At 42.8% G+C, this 15,132-nt stretch overlaps 1 protein-coding gene across 1 annotated transcript in view; it reads left to right on the top strand.

The window, feature by feature from the left end:
* Nucleotides 1-15,132, top strand: part of LOC127583868 (A-kinase anchor protein 13-like) — a 407,302-nt gene that overhangs the window by 245,315 nt on the left and 146,855 nt on the right.

Raw genomic sequence — 15,132 nt, 5'->3', positions numbered from 1 at the left:
TTGTGTTGATTTAAATATTTTAAAATTTCAGGATTTCCCATTGAAAACATCTTTATTCCATCCGAGTGCATCCACTGCTGATCTTGAGCCACGAGCTGAGAAATCTGAGTTGGTGCATTTGCACACCAGCCGTGCGGTGACATTGAATATTTCATTTAGAGTGATGTTGAAAGTTTGGTGTAAAGGATAATATGACCTAAGATGAAAGAGAATGTGTTTATAAAGTTTCTTTCTTGACTTCCTAAGTATTTTACAGCCAATGAGAAACTTTATTAAGCATAGCCAATTAACTCTCCCAAACAGGAATGTGGCAATAGCCAAGTAACCTCTTAAAATGATGCTGGTTCAAGGATTAAACACCTTTTTTTGTCTGCTTTCTCCGTACCCCACAGCTTTTAATCCCATCTCCCCACAAAGTTTCACAGTCCAAACTCAAACTTGGAGGTATAACTGCAGTATTACAAAATTGATTAATGGAAACAGATGAATTTCTGAAAATAAATTATGCCTTTGCAGTGGTAGTCACTTTCAGCTAGGTTGGGTCTGCTGGGAACAACACTTACTACATTTTTTAACAACATAAAGGAAGTCTTTTTCCCACTTCTGTTGTAAATCTTCAACAATGTGTTTTAGGTGATTGCCCCTTCTTTGCATCAATAGCAAGTTATTTCTGTGAAGTTGGCAAATTATTCAGCAATTTTCATGGGATGTCATCTCCGCCCAAGAAGCCTGATGTTAAAACGACTCCGTCTCATTTCTGCTGGGTTTTTTGCCAGTGGAGATGCACACTCGATCTGGACTGGAGTTGGGTCTATTTTTCTATTGAAAAGATTGTGTTCAAACAGACCAGTTGCCACCCTATCCCTTGGGGCTATCTGTCTCACTGTGGATGTGATCTCATAAGTAGTTACTAAAGAATTTCTAACCGTACAGTGTAGTTTGAACGTGGTCCAATTTTTTTAAAAACACTTGTTAGGCTCCGCATCAAATTTTATGTGATTGCAACTTTCTTTCCAACTTGAGTCATGGAACAAAGTTGTCTATAAAGTTTTTGAAAGGTTTAAGTATTCAAACCATTATGAGTTTAAATCTATTTTGTTTCTCGAAACAGTTTTCTACACTCCTGATTGGGTACTGGTGTCAGAATCAAGCACAAGTGTATCACATTTTTCCCCACAACTGTGTGTGATCTGTAATGTTCTCTTCCCCCCTTCCATTCCATATTTTCACCGAGATAAACTTAAAGGTGCTGTAAATTGCACAGCTCGTTTTACCATGGCTTCAACATTCAAACACCTCCCCACACCCACCCCTCTCAAACCTCACCCCAGTTGATGATTGGTGCTTTAATGCAAAAATTAGTTATGTCTAGGTTGACTCTTGTTCAAATTAACTCAGATTTGAACGTTGTTGGGTACAGTGGGCAGTTCAATCAAGCCACCCCTATTCTTAACTAAGTTTTAAATGTTCTGACTACAGTGGCTCTTGTTAGACAGCATTGTATGTTGAATGTGAAGGATTGGGAGCATGATAGCAATTAAAGAATCAGAACTTGCTCAAGTGACAATAGCTCTTTCTGTAGTGCAGAGTGAGAGAGTGCATCTGGTAGTTTTCCAGTCATTCAGACGACACAACTGGGAATGATTAGAACAAGGCCTCGCTAGCAGTGAGATACTTATCACAGATTCACAAGTGAGGCTTATCAGATAACTCAGTCATGGATAAAATGTAGCCGAATTCATGAATTGGATATTTATTCAATGTGGCATCAGGCTCCAGAGTTTCCCTTGTAAAGCTCCATATTTTCCTTCCATTACTCTTATGTCGTTGCTGTTCTGCAGTGATGATCGTCTGATTTTAGAACAGCAGTCATTTCACAATGAAGTCCAAATAGGTGTAATCAGATTCATCTCGGTGAAAATATGGAGTAGACGGGGGGAAGAGAACATTATAGATCAACAGGCATCAATGTTGTTGATCACATCTAATTGCTTTTTGTTATTCACTTAGCCTGTGGACATTTATTGGCCCATCCTAGCTGTCCTTAAGAAAGTGGGGGTGAAACATTATCTAGAATTACATCAGTTCTTGTAGTGAAAGTACCTCTATCATATCACTGGGTATGTTGCTGTTAGATAGAGAATTCCTGAACTATGACCCAGTGATATGAAATTTCCAGGTTGGGTTTATGTGGAATTTAGAGGGGAATTTGTAGATGGAGATCCTTCTAGGTGACTGGTTCCTCTGTCCTGTCAGGTGCAGGTGTTCTGTGGTGGGAGGTGCAGGCAAGTGACAGGGTACGGATTGCTCCCAAGACTCCCCAGTAAGTGAGTGGATAGAATGGAGGATTGGCTGGAGTGGGCTGTTCTGTCCTGGGTGGTGTGAAGCTGCTTCTGTTGCCTGGATAAATGGAGCTAACAAATGGGAGACCATTCCAGTGGTTCCTGACGTGCCTTGTATTTGGCAGAAAGGCTTTCAAGAGGGGAGCCATTAACGGCAGAGTATCCAGCCTCTAACCTACTATCGTAGCTGTTCCATTTGTTTGGTCCAGTTAAGTTTCTGGTCTGGGGTGTACCTCAGTTCATGGTGTTGGTGATGAAGGATTCAGTGATGGTAATCACATTGAATGTCAAGAGAGGTGGGTGGACTCTTGTGTGGCATGAATGTCACTTGCCACATAATAGCTTGTGACTGAGTGACGTCCAGGTTTTGTTACAAATTACATAGGTCGTAGACAGATTGCTTTATAGTCTGAGGAGTTACAAGTGGAACTGAACATTGTGAAATCATCACTTGTCAGTCCTGACCTCATGAAGTTAGAAGGCCATTGATGAATCAGCTGAAAGTTGAGCCCACACCCTCTTTGCAGAGGAATTTCTGAGCCAATGGCATGGAATGGAGTTGATTGGCTTCCATTCACATCTGCAACCATCTTTCTTTGTGCAAGGTGTGACCAGCTAGAAGTAAGTTCTCCACTTGATTCCATTGACTCCTTATTATTCTCTGTGGGCACCATGGTCGGCATGGACTTGTTGGGTTGAAGGGTCTATATCCGTGCTGTATTACTCTATGACTCCATTTGGACTCGTTGATGCCATCACCGTGATGTTGCGATTAATCAAGCACTAACTTGATGTCAAAGATGGATTCTCCCACCGCACATCAGTACGAGGGCTGAAACGAGCTGAGTGTTCCTGGTGGAACCCAAACTGAGCATTGGTGAGCAGCTTATTGCTGAGCAAGTGTCACTTGATAGCACTGTAATGATACCTTTCATTACCTTGCGACAAGATTCTTGGAGGTAATTAGCCGGATTGGATTTCTCCTGTTTTTTTGTGAAGAGGACATACCTGGGCATTTGTCCAAATTGTTAGGTAGCTGCAAGTGTTTTATCTGTACCAGGCACTGCTCTGTTCTAAACTGACTAGTCTGAAGCATGTCTTCAACACCACAGTCGGGATGCTCTCAGCCTTGAATCTGCTGCACTTGGTTATTTCTTGATATCACATGGGCTGAGTTGAATTGGTTGAAGACCAGCTTCTACATTGTGGGGACTTCAAGAAGAAGCCATCGCAGTCCATCCACTGAGGGCACTGGCTGAAGATGGTGGTGATTACTTCATCATGTCTTTTGGACTTTCCATCATTTTATATGGTGATACCTCAGGAGTCTTCTCCGCATGTTGGTTTGTTAGTTGTCTGACACCAAGTAAAGCTGAATGTGGCAGGACTGTACAACTTTGGTCTGATCCAGTTGTAATGGGATCCCTTAGCTCTGCCCATCACATGTTGTTTATACAGCTCAATGCATATAATACCCTCTGGTTCCAGGTTGGAGCACTGAATATAACACATGAAGCAGCCTGCTCCTCATTTGCATGTCATGGAGCTTGAAATTTCCTAGGCAGACTCTTGAAATCGAGGGTGACTTACCTCCACTCCCATTCCAAGGAGTGGAAGATGCCTGTTCATGAACACTGTTGAAGTGAGTTCGGTGACTGAACAGCTACCACCTGGCTGGACAGAGAGAGGTTTTGGTCCAATGGAGAGGAGGTCTGGGACCATCGGAAACCAGGCTTTGCTGCACAGACTTGGCACACGCACACAGACACGGCACACGCACACAGACACATGCTCACGTTCTCTTGGCATATGCACAGATGCACTCTGACCTTGCATGCATGGACACCATAGTCATAGAGCAATATAGCACAGATACAGGCCCTTCGGCCCAACCAATCCATGCCGACCGCAGTGCCCACCCAGCTAGTCCCAATTTCCTGTGGTCAGCCCATATCCCTCTAAGCCCCGCCCCTCCGTGGACCTACCCAAGTGTTTCTTAAATTATAGTATTGTACCTGCCTCAACCACTTACTCTGACAGCTCGTTCCGTAGACTCACCACCCTCTGCGTGAAAAAGTTGTCCTCAGGTCCCTTTTAAATCTTTCCCCTCTCACCCTAAACCTATGCCTCCTAGTTTTGGACTCTCCTACCCTGGGAAAAAGACTGTTACTGTCCACTTTATCTATGCCTCTCATAATTTTAGACATTTCTATAAGGTCACCCCTCATTCTCCTACCTTCCAAGGAATAAAGACCTAACCTGGCCAACTTCTCACTACATTGGGCCCTTTAGTCCTGACAACATCCTCACAAATCTTTTCTGCATCTTTCCAGTTTAACCATGTCTTTCCTTCTATAGGGTGACCCAATCTGTACACAGTATTCCAAGTGCGGCCTCACCAATGACTTATACAACTGCATCTTATTCACATCCTTTGCTTTACAACCCCTTTGTATCTCCTCTTTTGCCCTAATCTCCTTTCTCCGTACCTCTGTCCTCCTGCCCTGAAATGTTTCCTTCAATCTCCCTCCTCCCCTTCCCTCTTTCCCTGCACCTGCCCTTGCTCAACCTTCCCTCCTCCCGCCCCCACCCACTAGTTACCTGCCCTCTCCAAGAGTTAGATCAGCCGTGGACAATTGCCACTTGGGCTCTTCACCGTCACTCTCTAAATGCTGATCATTCAAAGACTGGAGCTAAGCCCAGAACCCCAAATAGCTCTGTCAGAAAACCTGGTGAGAATCTCCACATGCACCCTGTGTTGCCTATTGTTGGTAGATCCCAGTCTCCTGGTGCTTTGTAGGTTCTGACTAATCGAGGTAGATTCATCCTGTGGAAGCAGAAACATCGCAGTCAGCCACCAACATTTAGGACACAATTTGTACACTGTAACTGTATTCTTCCAATTCCAAGGTAGGGAAGGGTCTTTCCAAGACTTTTACACTCTCAGCATTCTGTCCATTAATGGTGTCCAGGTTTGAAGGATTCAGTGGGCCACTGTAGGTTCATGACCTGTGTTACTGGCTATCATCCAATCCCAACACTCAAACCTAACCGAACTGAAATGCAAACTTATTTATTTCAAGCCATCAAAGGATTTATACATCTCCCTTCTGTTAGAACTGAATCTGTTTTATCAGATGAATATACCAGGCCAACAAGCGTCAGATGGAGAAAGATATCTCCACAGTTCCCAGACAACAAATACTACATAAATAAATATTCTCATTTTATCCATGTAAAATCACGCAGACTGTTACAGATTTATTTCCCCGAGGTTATTTTAAGGTTTGTGTGGTCCAAGTAGGAAGAAAAAAATCCATTCTCAAAGGATTAGAACTTTGCTGTTTTGACTGGATTGGTGCCAATATTTACAGATCAGTTAAAGAAAAAACACGTGCAAAGCCAGATTTATTTTCAGGACAGGGGTGCCATTCAATCACTTTAATTGGGAGTGCGGTTTCTAACGCCCGGAGCAGCAGGTGAAATCAGGAGGAGAAGCACAAGTGTTTAGTTTTGTGAGCTTATCTTTGTTCATCTTTTAGTCCCCAATTTCACCTGGGCCATCTAATTTGTGGTGCTTTGGTTCGCTAGTGCAATTTGTGGGTTTTTTTAAAAAATCATTTTCAGGAAACTGGGCTTTGCTGGCAGGAGCAGCACTCATTACCCATCCCCACTTGCCCTTGACAAGGTGGTGAGTCACCTTCTAGACCTCCTCCAGCCCTTCTAGTGAAGGTATCTTCAACAATGCTCTTGGGAGTTCCGAGAGTTTAGGACCAGTGATGATGAAGGAGTAGCAATGTATTCCCACAACAGATTATGTGCGACTTGAAGGAGAACCTCCAAGTGGTGGTGTTCCCATGTGTCTGCTCCCCTAGTCCTTTTTATTGGTAGGGATCGTGAGTTTGGGAGATGCTTGCAGAGTAAGCTGGGTGAGTAACTGCAATGTAATTTGTAAATGGTGCACACTGCAGTCACCATGCACTGGGTGTAAAGGCAATGAATGTTTAAGGTGATCGATAAGGTTCCAGTCAAGTGGGTTGCTTTGTCCTGAATGAATCATAAAGTTATACGGCATGGGAACAGGCCCTTCGGCCCAACTTCTCCATGCCGACCAATATGCCTACCTGAACTAGTCCCATTTGCCTACGTTTGGACCATCTCCCTCTTAACCTTTCCTATACATGTACCTGTCCAAATGTCTTTTGAATGCAGTAATTGTACCAGCTCAACCACTTCCTCTGGCTGCTCGTTCCATAATGGTGTTAAGTTGCTTTGAGTTGTTGCCACTGCATTTATTCAGGTAAGTAAAAGCATTCCATTGCACTCCTTTGTGCCTTCTAGACAGTGGAAAGATGCTAGGAGGTTAGTCAGCTGCTGCAGGATACCTAGTCTCTGACCTGTGCATCTATGTGGCCTGTCCAGTTGAGTTTCGGGTCAAAGGTGTGATCTCCCAGGATATTGATGTTGGGGCACTTGGTGTTGGTGATGCCATTGAATATCATGAGTAGGTGATCATTGCCTGGTACTTCTGTGGTTTAAATGTTAATTGCCACATCAGCCTGTGCTTCTAAATTGTTTAGATCTTGATTCATGCAGCCATGGGCTGCTGAATTTGCTGAAGAGTTGTGGATGGAATTGAGCATTATACAATCATCGGCAAACATTCCCACTTCAACCTTCTGAAGGAAGGAAGGTCATCGATGAAGCAGCTGAAGGTGGTTGAGCCTAGATCTCTCCCCTGAGGAACAACGACCATCTTCCTTGAGGAATGACTCCAGCCATTGGAGTGTTTTCCCTTTTGATGCCCTGTTGACTTCACTTGTATCTGGGTCCCTTGACCCCACATACTGTCAAATGCTGCCTTGACATCAAGGGCAGTCAGAGTCACCTCACCTCTAGAATTCAACTCTTTTGTCCCTCTTTGGACCAAGGCTGTGATGATGACTGGAGCGGAGTAATTCTGGCAAAATCCAAACTAGACATCAGTGTGTAGGTTATTGGTGAGTGAGTTCTGCTTTGTAGCACATTCGACAACTTCCATTACTGTGCTGATAATTGAGAGTAGACCGGCAGTGCAGTAATTAGCCAGGTTAAATTGGTCCTGCTTTTTGTAAACAGAACAGACACTTGAAAATAGGCTACTTAAGAGTAAGATGAAACGTTTCTCTGAATCTCTTTATCCTCGAGTACAGCTAATTCTTGATCGTTGAGTATATTCAAGTAAGGTGACATATTCTGTTGAAGCTTTCAGATCAGGTCAGAGGTGGACAAAAAGAAGTAAATAAAGATTGGGCTCATATTGGCTGTGGTCAAGTTGGTCCCATGTTGGGTTGTAATTTTTTTTTACCTGAGCAGACCTGCACTCTGCAATCTGGTCACCCTGAAGGCAGTACATTTATGAACTTGCATACCATCACACAGTACTGGTGGAGAGAAGTATTAGACTTTGATAAACTTCAAACAACACAAGTTGACACCTAAAGAAAGGCCCTGGTTTTCTGTCAGTGAGAAATCCAAACAAGTAAAAATATGAGTTAATAGATTTTGATGTACCTGGAATTCCTTAACTTTCTTACTATTGCAGACAAAAAATTATTCTTATTAAATTTAACTTGCTTGCCGGTATTTCAGTCTACAATGAGCATGTACCCACTTCATTTCTGTCCCCTGAAAATGAATATTGGCTGAGTTTTGTGGAAGGCAGCATTGGCTTTGCCTTTTTGGAATACGCTTTCAAGGTTTCGTGCACCAAGAGTCTGCAACCAGGAGGAAGGTTTACTTGAACAAAGAAGCGGAAATATTTTGGAGCAAATGAAAATTCAGTCCCTGTCCTGTTAAAGATAGAATTGCCCCAATGGGTGTGCACATAGCAAATTTTCAACCGATACTTTCTTCTCAATATATATTCGGAAGCTTTTCCTGGGGCTTCTCTGGGAAATTTTGCTCCTTTATTCTTGTGCAGGAAGAAATAGATATTTCCTCTTCCAATATGTTTTTTTAGAAATAATTTCATCCCTTGCATACAAAGTTCTGTTGTGTTAGGTTGGAAAAATTTGTTTTAATGGCTTTAATCTGAACTTGGAGCCATGGCAGTCTGTGAGAGGTGACGAATACCACAGTTCTGGGAAGTGTTACCATGGACATCTGTATCTTTGCAAAGTATAGTCCAGAAGTTTATATTTAAAATTAGGAAGCAAGGAAGATGCAATTTTATAGCCTCTTTATGACCTTTGGAGATCACAAAGGGCATCACAGCTAATGGAGCACTTAAGTTTTACAATTTTTAAATGATGTTATCTACATTACAGCAGTCACTGCTGAACATAAGAGGTAGGAATAGGAGCAGTAAATGAAAATTGGTTACTGTTGTCACATGTACCAAGCTACAGTGAAAAGCTTTGTTTTGCATGTTATCCATACAGATCATTTCATCACATCAGTGCATTGAGGTAGTACAAGGGAAAAGCAATAACAGAATGCAGAATATGGTGTTACAGTTACAGAGAGAGTGCAGTGCAGGCAGACAATAAGGTGCCACAACAAAGTAGATGGTAGGAGATAGAAGCCTGCTACACCTTTCAATAAGATCACGACTGATCTGATCTTTAATATCAAATCCATTTTTCTGCCTGATCCGGACAACCTTCAATTTCCCAATAGTCCAAGCCTCAGCTTGGAATATGCCCAATGACTTAATATCCACAGGTCTCAAGGATAGTGAATTCTAAAGATTCACAGCCTGCTGAAGGAAGATGGTTTTACTTGTGGTCTTAAGTAGCCAATCCCTCTACTCAGGGCAATCATCCTGACAGCATCTATCCTGTCAAGCCTCGTCAGAATCTTAATTTTTTTCATTGTTCTAAACTCCAGAAAATACCAACCCGTTCCCAACAGACCAGGAGAGGGACTTGAAATGGTAAAACCATTGAAGGTGTAAGCCTAGATTCAAAGCATTTTCTGCTAATTCCTCAACTTAATGTATTCTGATTTATTCACATTGCAAGGTTTATGCCCTTAGTTATTCTTTCCCTGGGCATGAAATACTCTCCTGAATCTTTCTCCTGCCATTCACAGGAGAACACATTGCTAGTTCTTGCTGAAGTTCCACAGTTTGACCCTTGGCACTTCCATGTTTATTCATTTACCAACAATAATGGGTCCAAAATATTGTAGAGAAAGTGAATGTTACTGGATGCCAGTGGTGAAATCCCAGTTCTATATTTTTCCAACTTTGTCATTGTTGGCAACCAAACCCTGGCACCAGTCCTGGACCTCCTCTCCATCCACACCCTATCCTGCTGAGGAGCCAGGTTAACCACACTTAAGGCAGAGTGCCAGTTACACACCCACTATATTCAGCCCACCAGCTGCAGGCTTGCACGATCAATTCATAAGGCCTGGAGAGTGAAAATTGGACCAAGCTACTTCATCAAAATAATTTTGCTCCCAAAAGCTAGAAATATCATAGAGGTGATCATCTAACGGCACAAAAGCAGCACTGAGTAAGGTTGTTTGTTTGCAGTCAAAATACACTATATGTTTTGAAGTGTTTTTATATGTTGTATGCTTTCTTTCTCCTTCTGCAACCAATCCATTCCAGACTTCTCCTTTCTTCCACGATGGCCTTTGGTTCCATCGATGGTAGGATCCCTAACTTACCAAAATTCCATTTCCATGTGAGAAACAAAGGACTGCCGATGCTGGAATCCTGAAGAAGGGTCCTGACCCGAAACGTTGACCACCTGCTTTTCTCCACGGATGCTGCCTGGCCTGCTGAGTCCCTCCAGTATCATCGTGTTTTTCTACCACTTCCATGTGTCCATATTTCTTTACAACGTAGAAGGAGGCCATTCAAGTCTATGCTGGCTCACAGAACAATCCTATTCCTCACATGTCTTCCCTGTAATCTATTCTCCCCACATTCCCATCAAGTAAACCACCCACCTGCAGTCGGACCAATTTAGAGCAGACAGTTATCCTTCCACCCAGATATCACTGGGATGTGGAAGGAAACCCTCGTGGTCACAGGGAGAATGTGCAAACTCCACACAGTGAGCTCAGTACACACAGAACAATTAGGCATTTAGAAACTTGTCTAAAAACTCAAGCTTTTCACCAAATCTGCCACCCTTACCCAGTATAGCCCATACATGACTCCAAGCCTGCTAATGTGGTTGATTCTTAACCACCTCTCAGATCAAGAGCAATAACAGCTGCATAATAAATGTCAACATTGTCAGTGACGTGCACATTCTGTGAACAAATCGATAAAGCAAACATTTTGCACTGAAATCAGTAAGGCTTTCCCTATACCGGGTTTAACTTGGCACAGATAGTGGGGAATCTGCAAATTCATGCTCCCACACTGGACTCCAGGAGTCCAACAAAGGAGGGGAACTTTGAACAACTGAACACATCTTCAGGACTTTGCATCCGTGCTGACAATTATGTAGCAACCACCTGCATTTTCCTGCAATGAACATGCCTTTCTCATTTTTTTTCCTCCACAGCTAAGAAATAGAATTTGAAAACCAGATTAATTTTCTTAAGATTATCAGTCCATGCTCTCAAGTTGCATTGAACTGAAGAAAAGTGAGAGCCTTAATTATGGCAATTCTAACCAAAATATATTGCCAGAAAGAAGCTGGAACCTTCCTTTGCTTGCACGTGAGACATAATGGTTCAAAGAATAAGAATTTGTCTTCTAATATTCCTTGAGTTGAATCTTGGGCTGTCGTCACAAACTACCGTGGGTTTTAATTTACACTTCCTGTTTGATGCAATTGCCTCACTCTATATTCTGTGGTCATTCCTTCCTTCCTCTCCTCCATATCAGAAGGTGCTCCTTTGGGCAGAGCAGTTGTAGGAAACTGCAGGCAGATCCTCAAAGTTATTTCATCTGAATTAGACTTTCATTGTTCAGGAGTACTTCACTGTAGTGTGTCAGAGTAATGCAGAACAGAAGCAGACCCTTCTGCACATCCTGTCCCTGCCAACCGTCAAGCACTGTTGTTTTTGACTCATGATTTAATGAAGCAGGTTAGCCAGTGGACTCCTGGAGAGATTTCGACAGAGTATGCTGCTTAGTGAATTACAATATACCAACCCTTGCCTTCAGAACTCCCCAAGTACTAGGTGGATGGGAACTTCATTAAAGTGAAATGTTAATTATCAAGAGGGAATCCAAACCATTATGTCACTTGCACTGAAAACATTTCCATTGTATAAGGCACCGAAGTGACAATATCCCTTTAAATTAATAAGACCAACTGTGTATAGTACTAAATATGCTCTACTCGTGGAAGTGAATCTCAATGGGATTCAATGTTTAGGTCTTGTTATGACAACTGCAGGTATGGCTTTTAGTTGGGCTGCACCTGCAAAGTAATTTCTGTTTACTGCAAACCAATGCAGACTTTTCTGGTGTACACAAACATCATCAAATGAGAAAACCTGCAATTTAAACTTGACTGAACATTTTCTGTTTTGGCAGATTCTTTAATTTGAGCTTCCTGGTGCATAATTACTCCACAGAAAAAAAAATAGCCAAGCTGTTGTACTTGTTGTGGCATTGGGCAAGCTATATTCCAAGACAGACAGAGATAAGGAGGCTGGTCATTTATTCACTAAAAAGCCCTCTATATGCCTTTTAAAGGGATGATTTCCTTTTTGAAAACAATACCTTCTCTACATTAATGGAATTCTATTCCATACAGTGAACACAGAGGGAAGAGCTTCCTCCCATTCGTTCTGAATTAGTATTGCCCCCCGACATCCACAGCTTAACTTACACATTGCATTTCAATGTTCAGTGCCTTTTACTTCAAATGTACATCCCTTGTGGTCTCGCTCACCAGGTCAATGGAAACTCTTAATGGGGCATATGTGTCAAGCTTACAAAATTTGAGTTCAATAGACTTGAAGGAGGAAGTCTTGCATTCTCCTAGTATCTTAAACAAACTCAGGACGTCCTGGGATAGCTGGCTCGAGGTATTGTTTATGTTGTACTTGCTGTTTTAATGTTGGAAAGACACGGCAGGCAAGTTACACACACTAAGTTTCCACAAACAACAATATGATAGTTGAGCAGGTGATCAGTGAAATAATGATTATAGTCAGCTCAATGGGGAGAAGTCCCTGCTTTTCAAGTAGTGCCCTAGGGTTTCTTGCACATATTCAAGTGACCAGACAGAACCTTGGATTATTGGGCTGGGTTGCACTGAGTTGACAGCCAGCCTTGGGTCTGTAGAGTTGATAGATGTAATCCATTAGTTAAGAGATCTGCTCGGGTTTGAAACCTAACCGTAGCCAATCCGAACCCACTCCAAGCTGATAGATCTATTCTGGTGCCAAGCCTGAATCGACACATAGTTGGGTCCCTTGGCCCTGCAACCAGCTGCAACATCACTGGTCCAACAGTCCATAGAAACTTCAAATCCTGCTGCAGCAGCTGGGGCTATTAAATTGATTTACTGCACCCTCATCTACTTCCACACAATGAATGGCCAATAAGGGAACCTGCTCTTATAGATTCCCTTATTGGCCGTTCATTGTGTGGAAGTAGATGAGGGTGCAGTATCATGGTGGTTAAATTACTAGATTAGTATGGAGAGGACTGGGCACTGAGCCAAGTACTTAAGTCCATATCTCACCACAGTAGCTCGGACTTTAATTCGAGTAATTAAATATGGAATTGAAGAGCTGTATCTGGTAATGATGACCAGGAAACTACCAGGTTACCATAAAAACCCATCTGGTTCACTAGTTTACTTAGGAGAGGGGGTGGGGTGGAAGATGAAAGCTCTCTTCATTCCCCACCGACCTTCTATGTAACCCACCGCAATTTCGACAATGAACTGCCCACTGTGGGGGAAAAAGATCTCTGATTTTTGAAAGCAACGCTTCTCTAATTGAATTGCATTCCATACATAGAAAACTGAGAGACGAGGTTCCTTCCATTGGTTCTGAATTTGAACCCTCCTCCTCCCGTTGCAGCTTAATTTCAAAGTTGCTTCTCAGATTTACTTTCTTCTTTGATGTACATGTCTTGGGGCATCACAGTGAGTCATTGGATACGCTGAGTGGAACATATGTATCGAGCTTATGAGGGGGATCGATAGGATAGAAAGTTGGAAATTTTCCTCCCATGGTGGAGTGTCTGAAACAAGAGGGCATAGGTTCTCGTTCTGGTTGGTTACCGGTTACTAGTGGTGTGCCGCAAGGGTCGGTGTTGGGGCCTCTCCTTTTTACCTTGTACATCAATGATTTGGATGATGGAATAAATGGTTGTGTGGCTAAGTTTGCGGATGACACCAAGATAAGTGGAGGAGTAGGGAGCATAGAGGAAATAGAAAGAATGCAGAGGGACCTAGACAGTTTAGGAGAATGGGCAAGGAAATGGCAGATGAGATTCAATGTTGAGAAATGTGCAGTTGTACACTTTGGAAGTAGAAATAAGCGGGTAGATTATTATCTAGAAGGAGAGAAGATTGATAGTGCGGTAGTACAAAGGGACTTGGGGGTACTCGTACAAGATACCTTAAAAGTTAACCACCAGGTTGGATCGGTGGTTAAGAAAGCGAATGCTATGTTGGCATTCATCTCGAGAGGTATAGTGTATAAAAGTAAGGAAGTGTTGATGAGGCTCTACGGGGCGCTAGTGAGGCCTCATTTGGAATACTGTGCGCAGTTTTGGGCCCCGCATCTTAGGAAGGATGTGCTGACGTTGGAGAGGGTTCAGAGGAGATTTACGAGAATGATTCCAGGAATGAAAGGGCTTAAGTATGATGAGCGTTTGTCGGCTCTTGGACTGTACTCGCTGGAGTACAGAAGGATGAGAGGGGACCTCATAGCGACATTTAAAATGTTGACAGGTAAGGATAGAGTAGATGTGGCTAGGCTGTTTCCCTTGGTGGGCGTGTCCAGGACCAGAGGGCACAATCTTAGAATTAGAGGGTACAGTTTCAAGACAGAGATGAGGAGAAGTTTCTTTACCCAGAGGGTGGTGAAATTGTGGAACTCCTTGCCACGCACAGCAGTGGAGGCCAGATCAGTGGGGGTATTCAAGGAGGAGATAGACAGATATCTAAATAGTCAGGGTATCAAGGGATATGGGGATAAGGCTGGCAAATGGGATTAGAATAGTTTTTTTTTCTCTCTCTTTTTTTCCCACCCCATTTCTTTTTCCCTTTTCCTTGGAGCAGACTCGATGGGCCGAATGGCCTGCTTCTGCTCCCTTATCTTGTGATCTTGTGATCTTGTATAAGGTGAGAGGTAGGAGGTTTAGCCAGATCTGAGGAGGAAGTTTTCACACAGTGGTTGAAATCTGGAATGCAATGATTTCAAAAAGGGCATCTCAGGATGACTATTGACTTCATCCCACACCCCCTATTTAGCCTTGAGCAAAACTGGATAAAGAGGGGTACCATCTCTATTGTTTTCATCTGTGGTGTCTGTGCATATCTGGGCAGGAAACTGTACACAAATGGCTTCATTATAGGAATCTTTCCAGTGTAGATTTTTGGTACCGAAATAACAGGATGACTGTTCTGCTCCTACAAGTAGGTGTTGATCTCACATCACATTACATGAATCATCCACACATTAACTTCTTACTGTAGGAACAGTCCATGTTTCCGGTCCATTCAGCCCATCGAGTCTATGCTGACTGCAGGACCATCTCATCCACCCATGGATTTACGCTGTAACCTATTTTCCTAATACTCCACTGGGAAAGTTGACATAGGAAGCACAGGTCATTTCCTCCAGTTTTCAGCGGTGTATTGAGCTA

The sequence above is a fragment of the Pristis pectinata genome, chromosome 28 (assembly GCF_009764475.1).
Source record: "Pristis pectinata isolate sPriPec2 chromosome 28, sPriPec2.1.pri, whole genome shotgun sequence".
In the NCBI taxonomy this organism is placed as follows: Eukaryota; Metazoa; Chordata; class Chondrichthyes; order Rhinopristiformes; family Pristidae; genus Pristis; species Pristis pectinata.
Note: the sequence above shows the minus strand (reverse complement) of the source record. Positions and strands in the feature narration are given on the sequence as shown.